Source organism: Penaeus monodon, chromosome 11 (genome assembly GCF_015228065.2).
Source record: "Penaeus monodon isolate SGIC_2016 chromosome 11, NSTDA_Pmon_1, whole genome shotgun sequence".
NCBI classification, from domain to species: Eukaryota; Metazoa; Arthropoda; class Malacostraca; order Decapoda; family Penaeidae; genus Penaeus; species Penaeus monodon.
In genome coordinates, this window is record NC_051396.1 from 32788711 (window position 1) to 32808269 (window position 19559).

General features: G+C 35.2%; 1 protein-coding gene across 1 annotated transcript in view; it reads right to left on the reverse strand.

Annotated features, from left to right (window-relative positions):
• Positions 1-19559, reverse strand: part of LOC119578553 (protein unc-79 homolog) — a gene marked incomplete in the record, with an annotated part of 181492 nt that overhangs the window by 40394 nt on the left and 121539 nt on the right.

Below are 19559 nucleotides of genomic sequence, written 5' to 3' on the forward strand. Positions count from 1 at the left end.
CACACACACCACACACACACACACCACACACACACACCCCACACACCCAAACACACACACACCACACACCTGTATACTCTATTTATAATTATATATTTATATTTATGTTTTTGTAGAACCAACTCTCATGAATATGTATTTTCTTATTGGTACTGCAGATGTAAACTTTGCATTATGATTTAAGAACTGGTGCCATGGAATTTTGACTAAAGCAATAAAATACATTGATATTTAGATTGTAACTGCAACTGTGGAGACAGTTGGTGAACTCGACATCGCTGCAAATATACCACAGGAGCATGTGGTCAAAGCAGTAGCAAGAGCTGTGACACTGACTGAAGAAGATGTTGGTAAGTTCATTTTGAATTCTCAATTATTTCTTAATATTTTGTAGATGTAACTATACTGTGTGGTGCAGCAGTAGAGATCTCGTCTAGCAATCTTGCTTGCTTGCGTTCAAATCCCTCGCCACCAGTGGATGGTAACCCCAGCCATTCCTTTTAGACAGGGGGTAATTTAGAAGCAAAATAAAACAGACAGCATGTAACACCAATGATATCAATTGTAACAAATGGAGTTATTTACCCTGAAATGTCCTGCATATGTTGTGTTATTAGTTTGAATTATTTAGGTGAGGCAGTCTTAAAAGTAAAACAGTATGGCATGTTGTCCTTTAAAGTAAACAAAAATGATTTGTGTTCAATATATGTGATGGGCACTGCAAAAGCTTAAGTTATTATAAGTGATATTTGTATTTGGAAGATGATAGAACCCTCACCCTCACCCTCATGCTCACATTAACCCTAACCTGAGCCTAACCTCTACCTTTGCCCTCACTCTCACCTTCATATCCACTCTCACCTTTACCCTGATCCTCACCCTCACCCATATCTTCACCCACACCTTTACCTTCTGTTTCACCCACACGTTTTACCCAGATCCTCACCCTCTCCCTTTTTTTCACCCTGACTATCATCCTCACCTTCACACATCTATTTATCTTTACCCTCATCAATCCCAATCACCTTTATATCCTGAGCCTCACCCTCACCCTCATCTTCATCTTTACTTTCACCTTCTCCTTCACCTTCACCTTCACCCTTACCTTTATCCTTACCTACATCTTCCCTTGTACCTTTGCCCTCCTCACCTTTACTCTTACCTTGACTGTCAGTCAGAGGGTTAGACTAGTAATGTTAGTTACAATTTATAATTTGAACATTTTGAAGTTTATATCTGTGGAAGAATAATGGCCCAAAAAGAATGGTTTGACCAAAAGTGGCATCCCTATTTGTTTCCTTACTTTGCCCTTTTTGTCTGTATATAAGTGATGCCATAGCTATAGCAGATGTAGTTTTGAAGCTATGGGGGAATCAGTGATTTTTCTTATTAGTGTTCAAGATAAATTGAAGCAGTTTAAATATTTGCTTTCAGAGGCAAGCATTAAATTTTACTGATGGTATAGAGAGATGCTGTGTACAGTTTACTCCTTCAGAAAATTCAAAACATCTCATAAATTTTTCAAGTATTTTTGTCGTTTTTTATGATGTGTATTACAATATACCTGAAACAGCTCTATGTTTTTCTTTAACATTATTGTTTCCTTCTTCTATTTTTCTGCTTTGCTTGCAAGTAGATAAAAGCTCTGTATGACTTTAGGAATAGAAAATTGTGAATATTAATTCTGCAAGAGATCTGATGTTTTAATATTCATTTTACAAGACAGACATGTTATATATATGTGTTTTCACCTGTAATGTATTGATGCCTTGAGTACATGTATGCATGCCCTGTATAAAGTTTTTACTTTATTAATATTATATTTTTTAATAATGTAGTGATAATGATGTTAATTAACAACAATTGTTATAGTATTAGAATTCTCCCCCCAAAAAAGAAAAATAAATAAATATTTAGGTATGGGATAATTATGTGAAATAAGGGAGGCCTAATAACTGTCCCTTTGGTGACTAAGCACTTGTAGAGCCATCTATGTACGAACAAAGGGGACAAAATACAACTACAGTGACAGAACATTTACCCAATGCTTTTTTTTTATGACATAACCCAAAAAGAATGCTAAAAAAATAATAGAAATTGGTGCTAGTTAATTGTTCCAGGGAATGATGAGAACAGTGATGGATGAGTCGACTCAGGAGGAAAAGAGGTCTTAGATTGCAATTGTTTATCCACTGCTTCACCTGTTAGTAAATGATATAGGAAAATAATGTTTAGGATCCAGATATTTTCAGGGCATTATGATATTTTCAGAAGTGAATTAAATTAATATAATGATTATATATAATTCTCTAACTGCCGGTGATATAAGTTGCAAAGGTTAAATCCATTTACATACCTTACAACTTTGTAATTAATATATTTGTCACCCTATGGCAAAAGAAGTTTAACTCCTCTCATTACCATCAGTGATGTCTTTGAGAACTCTTTGTCATGTATACTGCTTTTGTTCTTTAATCTGAATATAAGGGTTTAAAAGAACTTTCTCCCTTGAATGGCTTGTATGCACATTTTATGTAGGTAATCCTTGCTGTTATCTCAATTCTGCCTCTTTTATTCTTGCTCTCTTGACTTCTCAGTTTCTTCAGGTGGTAAGTGATAGTTTCTTAATTCAAGAATGATTATCAGTCTTCCTTATTTGTTTTTATTTGACTTTCTCTTTTCCTTTTCTGTATAAATTGAATGTGTTCTATTGCTCGAGCCTGACTCATATAGTTAAACATCATTCTGGAATGTAATATTTGATCCTGCAGTTACTCGCTAATTTGCATAATATAAGCTGCAATAGTAGAGTGCTCGTATTGCAAGTATTTAGAACTAAAGTTTTTATATGCTAGGAATTTGTTTTCAGTGTGAGTTGATAGTGTGGTTCCATGGAATCAATAAACCACATGTTCACAGACTAATTCCAGAAAATTTATAGACTATGCATTTTATATCATATATTTTCTCTAAAGTTGTTATTTTATAGATTGCTGCTTGAGAGTTTCAAGTTTTCTCTTTTGTCATAACTATTTTCTGTACATCTGGAATTACTTTGGATGTTGGGAAAGATTATTGATGTAGGACTGTAACACAACCATTAACATTAACACCAGCAAAACCTGTATGTTCTTTGCTTAGTTTTGTGGTGTGCTTCTTTTTTAAAATATTTTATTAGACTGGATAATGAAAGCTCTAATATTTCTTCTTTTATTTCGGTAATTATTTGTAAATAGCAAGTTGGGTTGTTAAATAGAATAATTCATGTGCATTACAAAGGAAGTAGTAGAAGTGGATGATATGTAATATCACATTTGTAGTTTAGAGTCTATTCCTCTTTGTACTTTGCTAAAAGCAAAATTATTTATGATGTAGAAAAAACATCTTTTCAGCTCATGCAACTGCAAATGTTGCTCGTCCAAGTGTGGTAGACGAAGATGATAAACCGATTGACACAACTCAACATAGTGATGAGGAATCTGACTCTTTCTGGGTTACCTCACAGGGCAAATTCAAATTTAAAATGGAAGAACTACCATCTCACCTGCAAGTCATATACACCATACTGAAGGTATGATGACTTTCTATATGATTTTTTTGCCTTTGATTGTATATTTGATATATTAACGTAAGGATGAGAATCTATCTCTGGTCAGTGAATGAAGAGTTCATGTGTTCAGACTGGCTTATTGGAAAAACATAAGTAGTAGTGATCCCATGTTCCTGGTGTCATTTTGCCAGTGATCTTGGATCCAGTATTTTCTTTCTTTTTGAATAGACTACTGCATTCTATCTGGTATCTTATAAGAAAGAAAAATACACTTCATCTGATAATTATTTTTTCAATGGTCATTTCAGCGGCTGGAAACAACAGAAGATGGCGATGTTGGTTTATCATATGTGTGAATGTCTGAAATACTTGGTGCTTCATGGAGAAGCCATGGCTCATGCAGCAAATGAGCACAGAGGGTTTTTAATTTGGTGTCAAGAAAATAAAAGTATCAAAATGTGAGTACATCCTGAATTTTGGTCAGTGAATTGACTCTATTTTTTTATTTATTATTATTTTTTTTTTGCAAGTGCCCTGTCCTACAAGGACATTGGCGAACATGGATTTTCCATGATTTTCTTAGCAATTTAGAGCGGTGGTTTGCTGTTGCCTTCCGCCCAGTGTTTTTATTGAGTCACCATCTCTATTTACCCAGTTCTGGGACCGGGACTGACTTGGCTGGCTTGGCCACCAGTGGCTAGGTAGGCAATCGAGGTGAAGTTCCTTGCCCCAGGGAAAAATGCGCCGGCCGGTGACTCGAACCCTCGAACTAGATTGCCGTTGTAACAGTCTTGAGTCCGATGCTCTAACCACTCGGCCACCGCGGCCTATGACTTTCTATATATAAATGTTAATATTGATACTGTCAGGAAAGAAAATATAGATATAATTTGGTATTTATCAAAATATGGTAAAATAATTGGATTTATAAATTTTGTGTTATATGTTATAAAACATATATTAATTAATACAGGTGTATATTTTTTTATCTGAGTATGATCATGGTAACCAAAAGCTGATAATATCTTTTTCTAGTGTCGGTATTTTCCATGGTTTAAAGTTCTTTCTTTTCATAAATGGAGGGAAATGGATTGATCATATACATCAACTTATGAATATGAAAAGCACAAATTTTCAGATAATGATAATGTACTAGAATTCTGTTACAATGTCACTATGATATTGAAGCTTCGGGAAAATAGGAACATATTAACCTGAATATCTTTTTTTAGATACTACAAGTGAATACATCATTGGTATCATGAAGCTTAGCACTCTCACAAAGAGTTCCTCCCAAAAAAAGGATCTCAGGGTTGACAATGCATCTAGAGAAAGTTGATGTTCCAACTTCTCAGAAATATAAAAACAAAGTGCACTGACAGGTTCAGAAAATGGAAACTCCAGCTTACTGCCATGACACTGACAGGGAAAGGGTTAACCCTAATAACTACAAACTCTCTAGCATATCTGTCCCCCAGCTTGCTATAAAGGCCTGATTATTCAAATTTAGGTTGCTGGCATTTCCAGGGCTCCATTTTACACTCCAGAAAATGTATATTTTGTTGTCATATCTCAAATACATAATGCATCAATAAAGTTGAAAACATCTAGATAAAACACATATAAGCAAAATCATATCTATATCATACAAAGCAATTAGATTGTCTATATAGATATATTGAAAAGTATCTAGACATAATAATAAAAATAATGCTATATCAGGAGGTAGCTCAGTGATACAAAATACCTAGGTATGTGGATGGGGAAAATGGGGGAGGAGAAGGTGAGAATTTGGCTAGATGAAATGTGCCATACTATGCCAGTGTACTAATTCACACACTGTTCACAAGAAATAAGAGCTAGGAGAAAATGAAAAAAGCCTGCTGTTTTTTTAGGTTTGGGACAGTCATGGCAAATAGGGCTGTATATAATGAAGAAAACCATGATCGTGGTGAATAGGAATACTGGGAGTGAAAGAGATAATTTGAGTAATTACAGCATTAATGCTGTAAATAATTTTTTTTTCACTTTACTGTTACAATTCAACTCTGTTCCTAGCATGTGGTCACTGATAGAAGCTGAATGGTCACATGTTGCTGAGGTCTGCGTTTCACTGCTGCTGCACTTTGTAACTCTGCCATGTGGTTCAGACATATTCTGGAAGTTATGTGAAAACCATTTCAACCATCAAGATTGGAAAGTCCGATTTCAAGCAGGTTAGTTGACCCAGAATATTTGCAAACATCATTATTGGTAACTTCGTAGGTAAAAATCTTTATGCTGTTTCTGCTAGCAGCTATTTGTAGATAAGATAATATTCCTCTTTGCTTCTCAGTTGAAAAGGTGGTTGTCATCGGACGGTTTTTGGGATTATCTGCTGTACGACAATGTCCAGGACTGCAGGCAGCTATTGCTCATGCATTTTGCTTCCTCATTGCATCTTTAGATGATATTAATGTTGCAGTAGCTCAGCGTGCTTCTCTGTACTTGACAACTTTACCAGACTGTGGCCTGCGAGCACTTTGTTGGTGCTTAGAACAGCAGGTAATGATGGAGTATGATGAAAGTGATTTTGAGTGCCTAAGTATATGTACATTATTTCTATATATGAAATCCATTCCTTGTTTTGCCTCACCCTTGCACCATTTTTCCTCTTTGTTCTTCCAGTTTGATAGTGTTATAATGGACAGGCCTATGATCATTCAGGCCCTCCATCAATTGAGCTCACGCCTTCCAGATCGTAGAATCTTGTCATGGGAATTCTTTTATAATCGATTTGATGCACTTTATCTTGAAGCTCAGATTGCACTGAAAATATGGAGACATTGCATTCCCAAGAGGTAAGAAATCTAAGGATGTACAGTGACATTTTTCTGTGTTTCATAAAAGAATTTCCCTATTTATGTTTGAATGATATATGATTTTACAAAGCATGAAATCCCACTTTAAAAACTCTTTGGTTGCTGAGTGTGCTTCTGTTGAGTAGATGTATGGAGAAATTACTAATTCCTTCTCAATTTCATATTCCAGACCTAAAAAATTCAGACATGACAAGTGATGTCTTTGAAAGAAAGTTAAGCAAAGCAAAGGATGCATTGACCTTGGTTCAGAGTGCAAGTGTTCGAACTCTCTCTGGATCTCTTGGCACAAAATGGCCATACAAAAGGACAATGTCAGCACCAGCCAACATGCTTAATCGTGCGGTTGAGAAACAAGGTAAGCATAAACCTTGACATCCAGTTAAGACCTTAATTAACAAGAACAAAAATGGTAATTTTTAATCTCTCAGATTATATGAAAGTATAGACTTCAATTTTTGAGTATTTTTATGGGCACATAAAATTTTAGTCATGTCAAGAAAGTTGTCTCATGTTTTGTACTTTATGACTTAATCTGTAATGTTACAATGATAGGTTTGGAAGTACGCAAACAGAAATGTAGTTGGTAGAAGTTTGTGGTATGAATGTAGGTTTGATAATAAGCAATTTTAAGAACAATTACTGCAGTTTAGATACAATTTTGATAATATTCAATGTGAAACACTGCACATTTGTGTTATTTGTGGTCTCTTGTCTCATGATGTAACTGTGTCAATTGGTAGGCTAAATGTCTGCATGGCACACAAAATATAGAAATGATGTTACTTGATTTTAAATAGAAAATGTGCTTTCATTAGAGATTTATAAGGGATTTGGAGATGCAGAGTTCAGACTCATACTATGTGACTCAAAACAAGAATCTTTCAACTCATTATTCTCTTGCAGCTTTTGTGAATTTAATTTTTGAACATGAATTTTATTTTAGTCCTTCAATTTTCCTTCGTCCTGAGGTTTTCCATCTACTTGGTATTTTGTCAGTTTCATTTTGTATTAGGTCTTCTTCCTATAATAGCTGTATATTTTAGATTTATATTTTATAGTGCCTGCAACAATGTCAAGGACCGTTTTTAACTTGGTGAAATTTTGTGTCTGCAATTGTTGTGTAGGGTTCCCTTTCTGGTGTTGAACGTTATAGGACTGAAAATTGGACCCAGTAGCATTCAGGTGGCAAAATATTGTATCAGTAAAGATAAAAGATTATTAATATTAACCTGAAAACTGCAACAAATGTCTTATGATGAAAATGGGGTGACTGCAATGTATAACTTACCATATCATATTAAAGCCTTAATATGATTTGATTTGCTCAGGTATTTGGTTTTAACCTTTGATGTTTAAATATATTTGATTTTGAAAATATTTTATTTATGATTATTTGATTTATCTCAAAAATATGTAGTCTCAAACTACCTTTTTAATCTGACCAGTGGATTTGTTTTATTCCATTTATTTTAGTTATCCACTTTTATATAGTACAGTTTTCATTTCCTTTGCTTACTAATTTTTCCATTTATAGACAACAAATGACCAAAGTAGACTAATTTGGTCACAACTACTCACTCTGTCTTTTATTTACACCACTGCATATTAATCAGTTAATGCTGGGAACAATCTCTGTGCATTATGGTTTTGTAACTATTATTATTATTATTATCATTATTATTATTATTATTATTATTATTATTATATTATTGTTATTATTATTATTATTATCATTATTTTTTTTTTCATGATTTTACAGTCATTACTATTAATATTATTATAATTAATGTGTTAAAGTTTTTTTCTTCTTCTTTTCAAAGAATACGGTTGGTAGATGATAAGATGAGGAGCCATCTATGTGTTAGAAAAAAGAATGAATAAAAAATAAAAAATAAAAAAATCAAACAAAACCATAGTGAACACTCACATGAACATCCACTCTTGGCATCAGTAGGTTAAAATGAGAACATTTGTTTTCTTACTTCCTCTTAACCTGTATATTGTATAAGGCAACTTCAATTTTTTTTGCTTTTAATGTAGGTTTTGATTACTATATTCAGTAGCAATCAGTTGCTAGAGACCTTCTTACATTAATAATCCTTTGCTAAGCATTCCACTGACCAGTAGTATATAATTGTTAAACACATTACAAAGCAACCCAGTCATGGTAATTTAAAGACTGGACCTTTAACCTTGGTTGATTGTTGGCAATTTGTTTATTGCCTGTTTCAAATAATAACAAATGTATGAAGGCTAAGGTTTATAAAACAATGTTAGTGCCATTAAGTTTTATATAGAAAATAACGACTTAAAACCTAGCTGTTCTATAAGTGTATTACATGGTTTTCAGTCACCATTAGTGACACTAGATTGTGGGGAGTTCAAGTTTGAGTTGTATGCCTGATGTATAAGATATCCTATGGCAATGGATTTTTTTTTTCAACATTCAGTGAGAAACAGAAGTCCAGTAGTAGTTAAAGGGAATTAATTTCACTTCCAAACTTTTAAACACCTTGCCCATCCTACTGTCAATAAATTTGCTCTCTAAGGCAAAAACAAGATCATATACTTACATTTACGGTCAATACAAGACTGAACAAAAAATATTCATGACTTTGGTAAAGGTTAAGGAATGGGGTGCATTGTTGTGAAGAATATGCAAAAATCAGCCCAGTCCAACTATCAAGATAGAAGTTCTAGGCTAAGACACACACTATTGATATAAGAAACACAGGTTAGAAGCAATTATTCCACTTTGCTAGTTTTGAAATGATGGTCAGAAATATCTATACTCTAGATTCCTAAAAGCCTTTTTATGCCTGTGGACTTTATCAAAAAAATATAACAATAATTAGTATCATTTGTATGGAAGCATATTTTCTGCAATTCCAAAACAGTTATATTTAATTATTTAAGAGAAATCCTTTATTCTTGATATCAAAATCCTGACTGTAATCTTGGCATGGAAAATTTAGGGATAGTAGCAGTACCAAAGGATAAAGGGGGAAATATTTTTTGTTGCATATCAGTATTTCAAATATTCTTTGCAAATTGAATTTGAACATGCCCATAAAGAAATTGAAAATAAGAATAAGTCCTTCAAAAATAAGAAGTTATTTTACTTTCATCATTTTGATATGGCTAGGTGCAAAATTTCAAAAAAAAAAAAAAGTTGAAAACAAACAAGTTATAAATGCCATTCTGGTACCATGAAATTATATTCCTAATCATGGAATCTTTCCCTTCATAGAAAGTAAGATGGAAAATCATAACTGCAAGGGAGAACTTACAAAATTATATATTTATTACTGTAAACCTTGTCTCTTGTTTGTTCACTGCTCTCTATAGGACTGAGGCTACAACTGTTTTCCTATTTGCCTTGCTTACCTTATTTTGGTGTCAGTGTTCATCATGCCTCTTTTTATGTGAATTTGTATTTTGTATTTATTTGAACTTGAAGTACTCTTATTTTCTTGAGAGTTTCATGTTTGTCACTTGGGCTTGTAACCTAGGTTTATTTGTTTTGATCAGTGATTCATGGAACAGCAGAAGATGCACTCTGCTGCACAGGTACAATTCATATCGTGGAAGATGTAGTTAACGACAAGTGCTGCAGAAAGGAGTTTCATTCAGATGCCATAAGTAAAAATCACAGTAAGCACTGCAAAATGGCATTACGATTATAGTTACTTGCATTCTTTATACCTTATGTATTACCCTCTTATTAATGGAGTCACTACTGGCATTATCACGTCGGCCTTGACGTCATAGATATGCTCTGTTTACTTGTTAACTGTTTTCCATGTCAGTTTTTACATTTGGCTATGATAGCTATTGATAATGTACACAACACAACACAACACACACACACCACACACAACAAACACACACACACACACACACACACACACACACCACACACACACACACATCCACACACACACATCACACACATACACACACATACACCACATACCACACATACACACAACACACATCATCCACAACACACACACTCAGCACACTACACACATGCACATAACACACAATGCATACCATACGCACACATCATACACACACCCATACACACACATGTCATACACATCGCATACACAACACAAACACAGTATATCACACACACACACACACACACAACACACACACACACACACAAACACACACATACAACACACACACACACACAACCACCCACACAACACACACATCCACACACACACTCCACACACATCCACAACACATTACACACACACATCCACACACACACACACACACAACACAACACACACCACACACACACACACCCACACACCAACACACACATCAGACACACACATCACACCACACACACACACACAGACACACCACCACAGACACACACACACACACACCACACAAACACACACACACACCACCACAACACCACACACACACACACTGCACACAAACCACACACACAACACACATGCACAAAATCACACACACACACACAACACACACACACACATGCACACACACACACACATCACACCGACACAATGCACACACACACATGCCACACCCACACACACAACACACACCACACACATACACCACACACCTCCACACCACATCAACCACCACACACACATCCACACACACATCCACACACACACACACACATCCACCACACACACACACACACACAACAACACACAACACACACACACACACACACACCACACACACACACACACCACACACACACAAACACAACACACACCACACACACAAACACACACATAAAGACACACACACACACCACACACACACACACACACACACACACACACAATCACACACACACTACACACACACACTACACACACACACATATACACCACACACAATAACCACAACATCACACACACACACACACACACACCACACCACACACACACCACACACACACCACACACCCACACACGCCATCACACACACACACCACACCACACACCACACAGCATACACACACCACACACACATCACACACACATGCACACACATACACATACACATACACATATCACACACATCTACAACACACTAACACATACACACACACAGGACACACACCACACTAGACCACATACAGACCACAACAACCACACACACACATCACACACTGACCAACACACACACGCACACACTACACACACAGCACACACCACACGCGACAAACACACAGATCACACACACTCACGATCACACACACAACACACACACACACACACACACACCACAACACACACACACACACACACACACCACAGACACACACACACACACTCCACACACACTGAAATCACACACACACATCCACACACACACCCACACCACACACACAACACAGCACACAAACACACCATCTACACACAACACATCTACACACAACACACATCTACTCACACACACCATCTACACACACACAATTACCACCACACACTCACACAACACACATCTACACACACCACAACGCACCACACCACACACAACACATCACACACGCACACACACAGCATGCACACACACACTGCCACACACACCACACACACATGCACACACACACACATAGCACATACACACACACACATACACACAACATATACACACACACACATATACACATATACATCACACACAACACACACACATACATAACACACACACACACACACACACACACACACACACACACACCACAACACACACCTCACACACACACACACACACACACACAACACACACACACACACACATTCACACACACAACACACACACGCACACATGCACACACACACATGCACACACACACATGCACACACACACACATCACACACACACCACACCACACACACACACACAACAACACACACACACACACCACACACACAGCACACACAAATCACACACACACACACATTCATGCACCACAACATTCACACACACACACATTCATGCACACACACACACACACACACACAGCACGCACACACACGCACACACATGCACACACACGCACGACGCAATGCACGTACGCACTCACAGCACACACACACACACACACATGCACACACCACACATGCACACACACACACACACACACATGCACACAGACACACACACATACACAACCATACACACAACACACAACACAACATCCACACAACAACAAACACGCACACACACACACACACACACACACACACACACACACACACACACACACACACCAAACCACACACCCACACACACACAACACAAACACACACACACACACACACCCACACACACACACACACAACACACACACACACACACACACATACACAGGCACACACACGTGTGTTAAAAAAAATACTGTTAAAAAAAAAAGTGTATATATATATATAATATATATTAATATATATACATACACATATCCATATCCACATCTATCTATATATCTGTATCTGTGTCTGTCTATCTATCTATCTATTTATATATATATATATATATATATATATATATATATATATATATATATATATATATATATATATATATTGAGGCCGCGGTAGCCGAGTGATTAGAGCGTCGGACTTAAGACTGTTACAACGGCAATCTGAGTTCGAGGGTTCGAGTCACCGATTGGCGCTTTGTTCCCCTGGGCAAGGAACTTCACCTTGATTGCCTACCTAGCCGCTGGGTGGGCAAGCCTGCCCAAGTCAGTGCCGGTCCCAGACACGGGTAAATAGAGATGGTGACTCGATAAAAACACTGGACGGAAGGCAACGGCAAACCATCGCTCTAAATTGCCAAGAAAATCATGGAAATCCATGATCGCCAACGTCCTTGTGGGACAGGGCACTTGAAAAAGAATATATGTATATATCATGTATCATGCTGTGACCACGGCCGCTCAAACTTGAGCCTATACCGTTGAATGAAAAATAAATAAATACATATACATACACACTTATACATGTATATACATACATATAACTGTCTGTCTATCTATCTGTCTGTCTCTCTATCTATATATCTATCTATCTATTATATCTATCTCTCTATCTATATATATTATATATATATATCATTCATTGTAATATTGTTACAAATGCTTAGCCACGAAGTAGTCAGTGAGTCTACCTCATATACCTCATTTGATTTCACCTTTCCATGAGTTTTTACTAATGGTATCAATATTGATGCTGTTCTTATTGTTATAGAAATTATAATTATCAGAATGTTGTTGACATCGCTATCATGAATATAAGATTAAAGAAACAATTTCCAAAAATCAAGGAAAAAGGTAAACATATGAGATAAGTAGTACTAGTAATTGGCTCATTGTTGACTAAGTACTTGCACAGCTAGGTATATGTGAAGGCAGTGGACATGGCATGTACTTGCTTGCCATCCCTGGTTGCAGTGGGTTAAATTTTCCTTTCCTTTTAGTTCCAAAAGAGTATAGCAGTCTTAACAACTGCATAGACCATATTGCAGGTTAGTATCATCATCTAACATCATCAATAACGGTATGCTCATGCTTGAGCAGCAGTGGACCTCTCCACCATCCTTCGCCACTCAACTCGATCTTACACTTTTCCTTTCCACTTGTACCATCGACAACCCGCAAATATCTTTGATGTCGCTCAGTCTTGTCTTCGGTTTGCCTCTTCCTCTGTTTCCTATCACCATCCCTGTCAGCAAGTTTTTCTCAATACTTTTACTTCTCATTACATGACCAATAAACTTTAATTTCCTTTTGTTCAAGGATGTCCAACAGCCGGTCTTTACAATTTATTTTTTCAGCACTTCATCATTCGTCTTCTTCTCTGTCCAGCTAATACGCAGTACTCGTCTGTAACACCACATTTCAAAACTATTGATCTTTTTCTTGTCTATCTACTTCAGCACCCAAACACTCAGAACCATATGATGCAATTGGGAAAACTAATGAGTTCAATAACCTCAGCTTTGTCCGTAAGGTAATGCTTTGGTCTTTCCAGATGTTATTGAGAGCAATTGTGGCATTTTTGGCATGGCAATTCTTCTTTTTTCTCCGGTGAATCATCATATGTATTAGTTAAAACAGCTCCAAGATAAGTGAACTCTTTCACATTTTCCACAATCATTCCATTGATTGTAACATGTTCATCATTGTTCATTGCCTGTTATCTTTGAATCTTCATGATCTTAGTTTTCTTGGCATTAAGAACAAGCCAGCCTTTTCACTTGCTTCTCTAACTTTATCTAGTAGTTGTTTGTAGTTCAGTGATACTGCTGGCAATCAAAACTATATCATCGGCATACCTTAGATTTGATATTTTGTATCCTCCAACCTCTACAGTTCCTTCAAAATTCTCTAGAGCACCTCTCATAATTGTTTCAGAATATATGTGAAAGAGGTGCGGGAGACAGAATGCAACCCTGTCGCACTCCTTGTTTTGACTTTCGAACCATTCTGTTAACCCATAAGTGGTTCTTACAGTTGCTTGTTGTTGGTCATACATAGCTTTTATTAGTTGGATGATGTGTTTTTGGAAACTTCATATCGTTCATGTTATTCCAGAGGATATCGTGATCAACAGTATTAAAGCTTTCAAGTAATCGATGAAACACGGGTATAGGTCTTTCTGATGTTCTCTGTTTTTCTCTATGTTTAAATTTTTAGATTTAGAATCTGGTTTCTGGTACCTTTTCCAGGGCGAAAAAGAGAGAAAGAGAGAGAGAGAAAGAGAGAGAGAGAGAGAGTATACACTTTCTTAAAATCTGTCAACTCAGGTTGTCAGTATCCTAAGTTAGTTACTTTGATTCTTTTGTATGTGTTCTTATATATTAAAAGTAAAATTGCTGTTCCAATATGAAATCTAACACAAATCTTACTTTGTTTCATATGGTGTATATTGCTCTCTTGTGCCTAATTTTATAGCCATACTAGGTGTCTTTGATTTAAATTTTTTCTTATGTAGTAAATGTTTGAAATCTGTAAATGCTGTCAGTAATTTTCATGATACAGCTTCCTGCAGTGAAAATCATTAGTCTTAATTGTATTTCTTCCTATTTGCATTCTCAGAAATATAGAGGGAGACTATGATTGATAAGATTTATGAAGATGGATTTTTAGAGGGATATTGATATAGTCACGTGAATGTATATTGTATAAGTATGTCAAAGTACTTGTTGAGGTATGCTTGTTAGCAGCATTAAAGAGCCTGAAGAGCACAATATTATCTTCAAGAATTTTATAATATTGTCTGACTTATAATGCATTTTTATTTTCAGTGTTTATTATTTTAAATGGTTTTACATTAGCATTAAACCCATCAAACCCTTTTTTTTAGACAGAAATCTAAAGAAACTCATAAAAGAAAATTTAATGTTAATAGATTGTATTTGACAAAGTCTTATTGAATATGTGTTTGTATATATGGAGGATATGGTAACAGGTTGTGATGCATTCCACTTATTAATTCTACCCCACCATTCCAGTGGATAAAGGGAAGGAAAAAACATATCTCCGACAAGCCTCGGCGCCGTTGCTTAAATGCAAGAGTTCGAAATTTGGGCTTGGTCAGTTCATAGGCTCAAACCAGTCCAATCATTTAGTCTCAGGTACCTTCTCCTCTCCCCACAGCCTAATGCTTGTAATTTTTGGAACACAAATAGATTACATTTTTGCGTGCAGATGCAGAGGGACAGGTATGGGTTTACAACCATCAAGAAATGACACTGAAGTTAGACATTTTAATTAGGTGCACATATATATTTTCATATTTTTAGGTAAACTTAAAAAATAAACTGGTCATTGTGTAGTAGTGAGGGGAGGGGTATTTAGGACAGTTATGTCAGGGAAATGAAAGGTTAATTAATTTGTACATCTCCATGACTTCAAGATAAAGGGAAGCAATTTTTCATATTATTTCATAGTTTTCTGTTGTTTTGATTTCATGCAAGGTAAATGTTTATATCTTTAAAATGTAAGTATAGTTTGAGATATAGATAATACTATTTTTTTTCTTTTTTGTATATAATAAAATATATAAATTGGTGCCTTTTCAAGAATGGTTGTAAACCAAGATAAACTTTGGATTGTGTTTGAATTTGGATTTTTTTTCCTGATGACTGCTGATGAAGAATGTTTGATATGGATAGTTACAAAGCCATGATGCTTAGGATTTTAAATGAACATTATTATATCTTTGTTGAAATATACAAAGCAAAATTTGTTTTGAATTATTACTTGTAGTTTTTCAGGCTGTTTAACATTCTTCCTTATCAAGCTTTTTGAAAGAAGAAATGACTGAATAAATAGGAGGTTACATGTCATATATTAAACTTTGACCTGTATGTTTCTCATTTTTCTTTTACTTAAACAATTAATTCTCACACAAACACAGCAACATTTATAATAAAATGTTGAGTATACTTACAAAATACAGAATTCCACTTTTTTAGTACATTAAATCACTCTGTTTTTTCCTTTTTCCATTTTGATGTTTCCTCATTCAGCACAATTCAAAATATATATGATAGGAATGAATCGTAGAATATAAGAATGTAGTACTGGTTGGCTGGTATGGCTTCTGTAGAAGTTGAGCTGTTGGAAAACTTCATCATTAGTTGAATTGATCGAGTTGTTAATGCTGTCTTGATTTTAACTTTAGGTAACTTGTTGCAAAAAGGATTCATAAACAGCAATGCTTTATTGAGTAAATCATTAGGTATTTTTATCTAAATGTCAGGATTAGTATTATTTTTTTCCTTTTTTATTTTATTATTATTATTATTTTTTTTTTTATAAAAATTTAAAACAATCTTTAGAGGGGCTTGTTCTTTCTCATTGTCTCACAAGTTACAGGAGAGTTTGTTTGACTTGTATGTTTGGTATTGCTCTGTAGGCTCTGAATGACTTGGTAGTCATTCAGATCTGTAGATATATTAAACTGGGTGCTATTTAGTTCTGTAGAGATCTTTAAATAACAGGTTTTGTAGAAGTCTGTCATTCGTTCTATAGATTATGCTCGCTTTCTAACCTACAGACCCATTGTAGTAACCTTTGCGTGGCCTAGGCGTGTGTTTTTCAGGGTCTGTGGTCTCAAATGAGGAGGTATGCATGGATCCAATCCTATAGAAGACGTTCTCCATGGGAGCAGTGGCGTCTCCAAAAAAAGTTTCCCTTATCTTCTTACATGATACTAACTTTTGTATGTAGGGCTGGACAGCTTCCCCAGCCAATGCTTTTGTAATGTGATATAAACTATTTTGCTGTCCCTTTTTTGCTTGCAGACTTTACTATAAAGGGGCTTTGTACAATGCCCTGTAAACTGTTTGAGGCTTACTTCATTGACGTAATGCAGGGTATCTATTGTAGCCTTTTCTCTGTGAAGTCTTATTCTCTGTGTATTAGTAGATTTGATTAATGTTTGATAATTGTAGTTGTCCTTGTCTTTTGTATGTGGTTGTTCTAGTGCACACTTTTCTGTATTATCTGTATATCTGTCTATATGACAATGATCCTTTTTCCTCATTATGTATGTGCCCTAAATATGACATTGTTTTTCTTAAGTTTCAGGTAAAGTGAGCTCTTACATTTGTTTAGTCTTGCAAATATATCTAAGTTGACAATGATATCCTGTTAGGGAGACCATTCATATTATTGAGCACATAATGTTGCGTTCAACTATATGTCAGTAGTTCAAATTAACACAGTGTGCATGAATAATGTATGTGTGTGTGCGTGCGTGTGCGTGTGCGAGTTTGTGTGTGTGTGTGTGTGTGTGTGTGTGTGTGTGTGTGTGTGTGTGTGTGTGTGTGTGTGTGTGTGTGTGTGTGTGTGTGTGTCTGTTTCTAAGTATCATTTGTACTCTATTTTTCTTTGTCTCAGTTTGACCACAAGCCTGTCTGTCAACCTTCACACATACACACTCTAGGGTATCAGTCTATATCCATATAACTATGTCCATCTCTCTTCTCTGTCCATATATATATATATATATTATATATATATATAAATATATATATAAATATATATATAAATATATATATAAATAATATATATAAATATATATAAATATTATTATATATATATTATATATATATATATATATATATATATAATATATATATATATATATATATATATATATATATAATGTATGTTATGTATGTATGTATGTATAGATAAGAAATTATATATTTTAAAATTTTTAAAAGATATATAAATATATATTAAAAAAATTTATATATATATTATATATATATTATATATATTATATATATATATATATATATATATGTATATTATATAAATGTTTATATATATTTATAGAAATTTATATATTTATTATATATAATGTGTATTTATATATTATATATATATATATAAAATATATATATATATATATTATATATAAAACACATATATATGTATATATATATATATTAATATATATACATATATACACACGTACATATATGTGCTTACATACATATATGTAAAACACACACACACACACACAAACAACACACACACAAAAACCACAACACACATAAAAAAAAAACAACACACACCACACACACACACACAGCACACACACACACACACAACACCCCACACACGCACACACGCACACACACACCACACACACAAAAACACACACACACACACACACACACACACAAAACCCACACATACACACACACACACACACACACACACACACACACACACACACACACACACACACACACACACACATACACACACACACACATATATATATATATTATATATATATATATATATATATATATATAATGTTTATGTATCTATATATATATGGCTTTCTTTATCTATATATCTGTCTATTTATCTATATATTTGTATGTCTATCTGTCATCCATATCTCTCTCTCTCTCTCTCTCTCTCTCTCTCTCTCCCCTCTATCTGTCTATCTATCTATCTGTCTATCTATTTGTCTCATATTCCCCCCCCTCTCTCTCTCTCTCCTCTCTCCTCTCCTCCTCTCTCTTCTCTCTTTTCTCTCCTTCTCTCTCTCTCTCTCCCCTCTCTCCTCTCCCCCCCCTCTTTTCCCTTTCCCCTC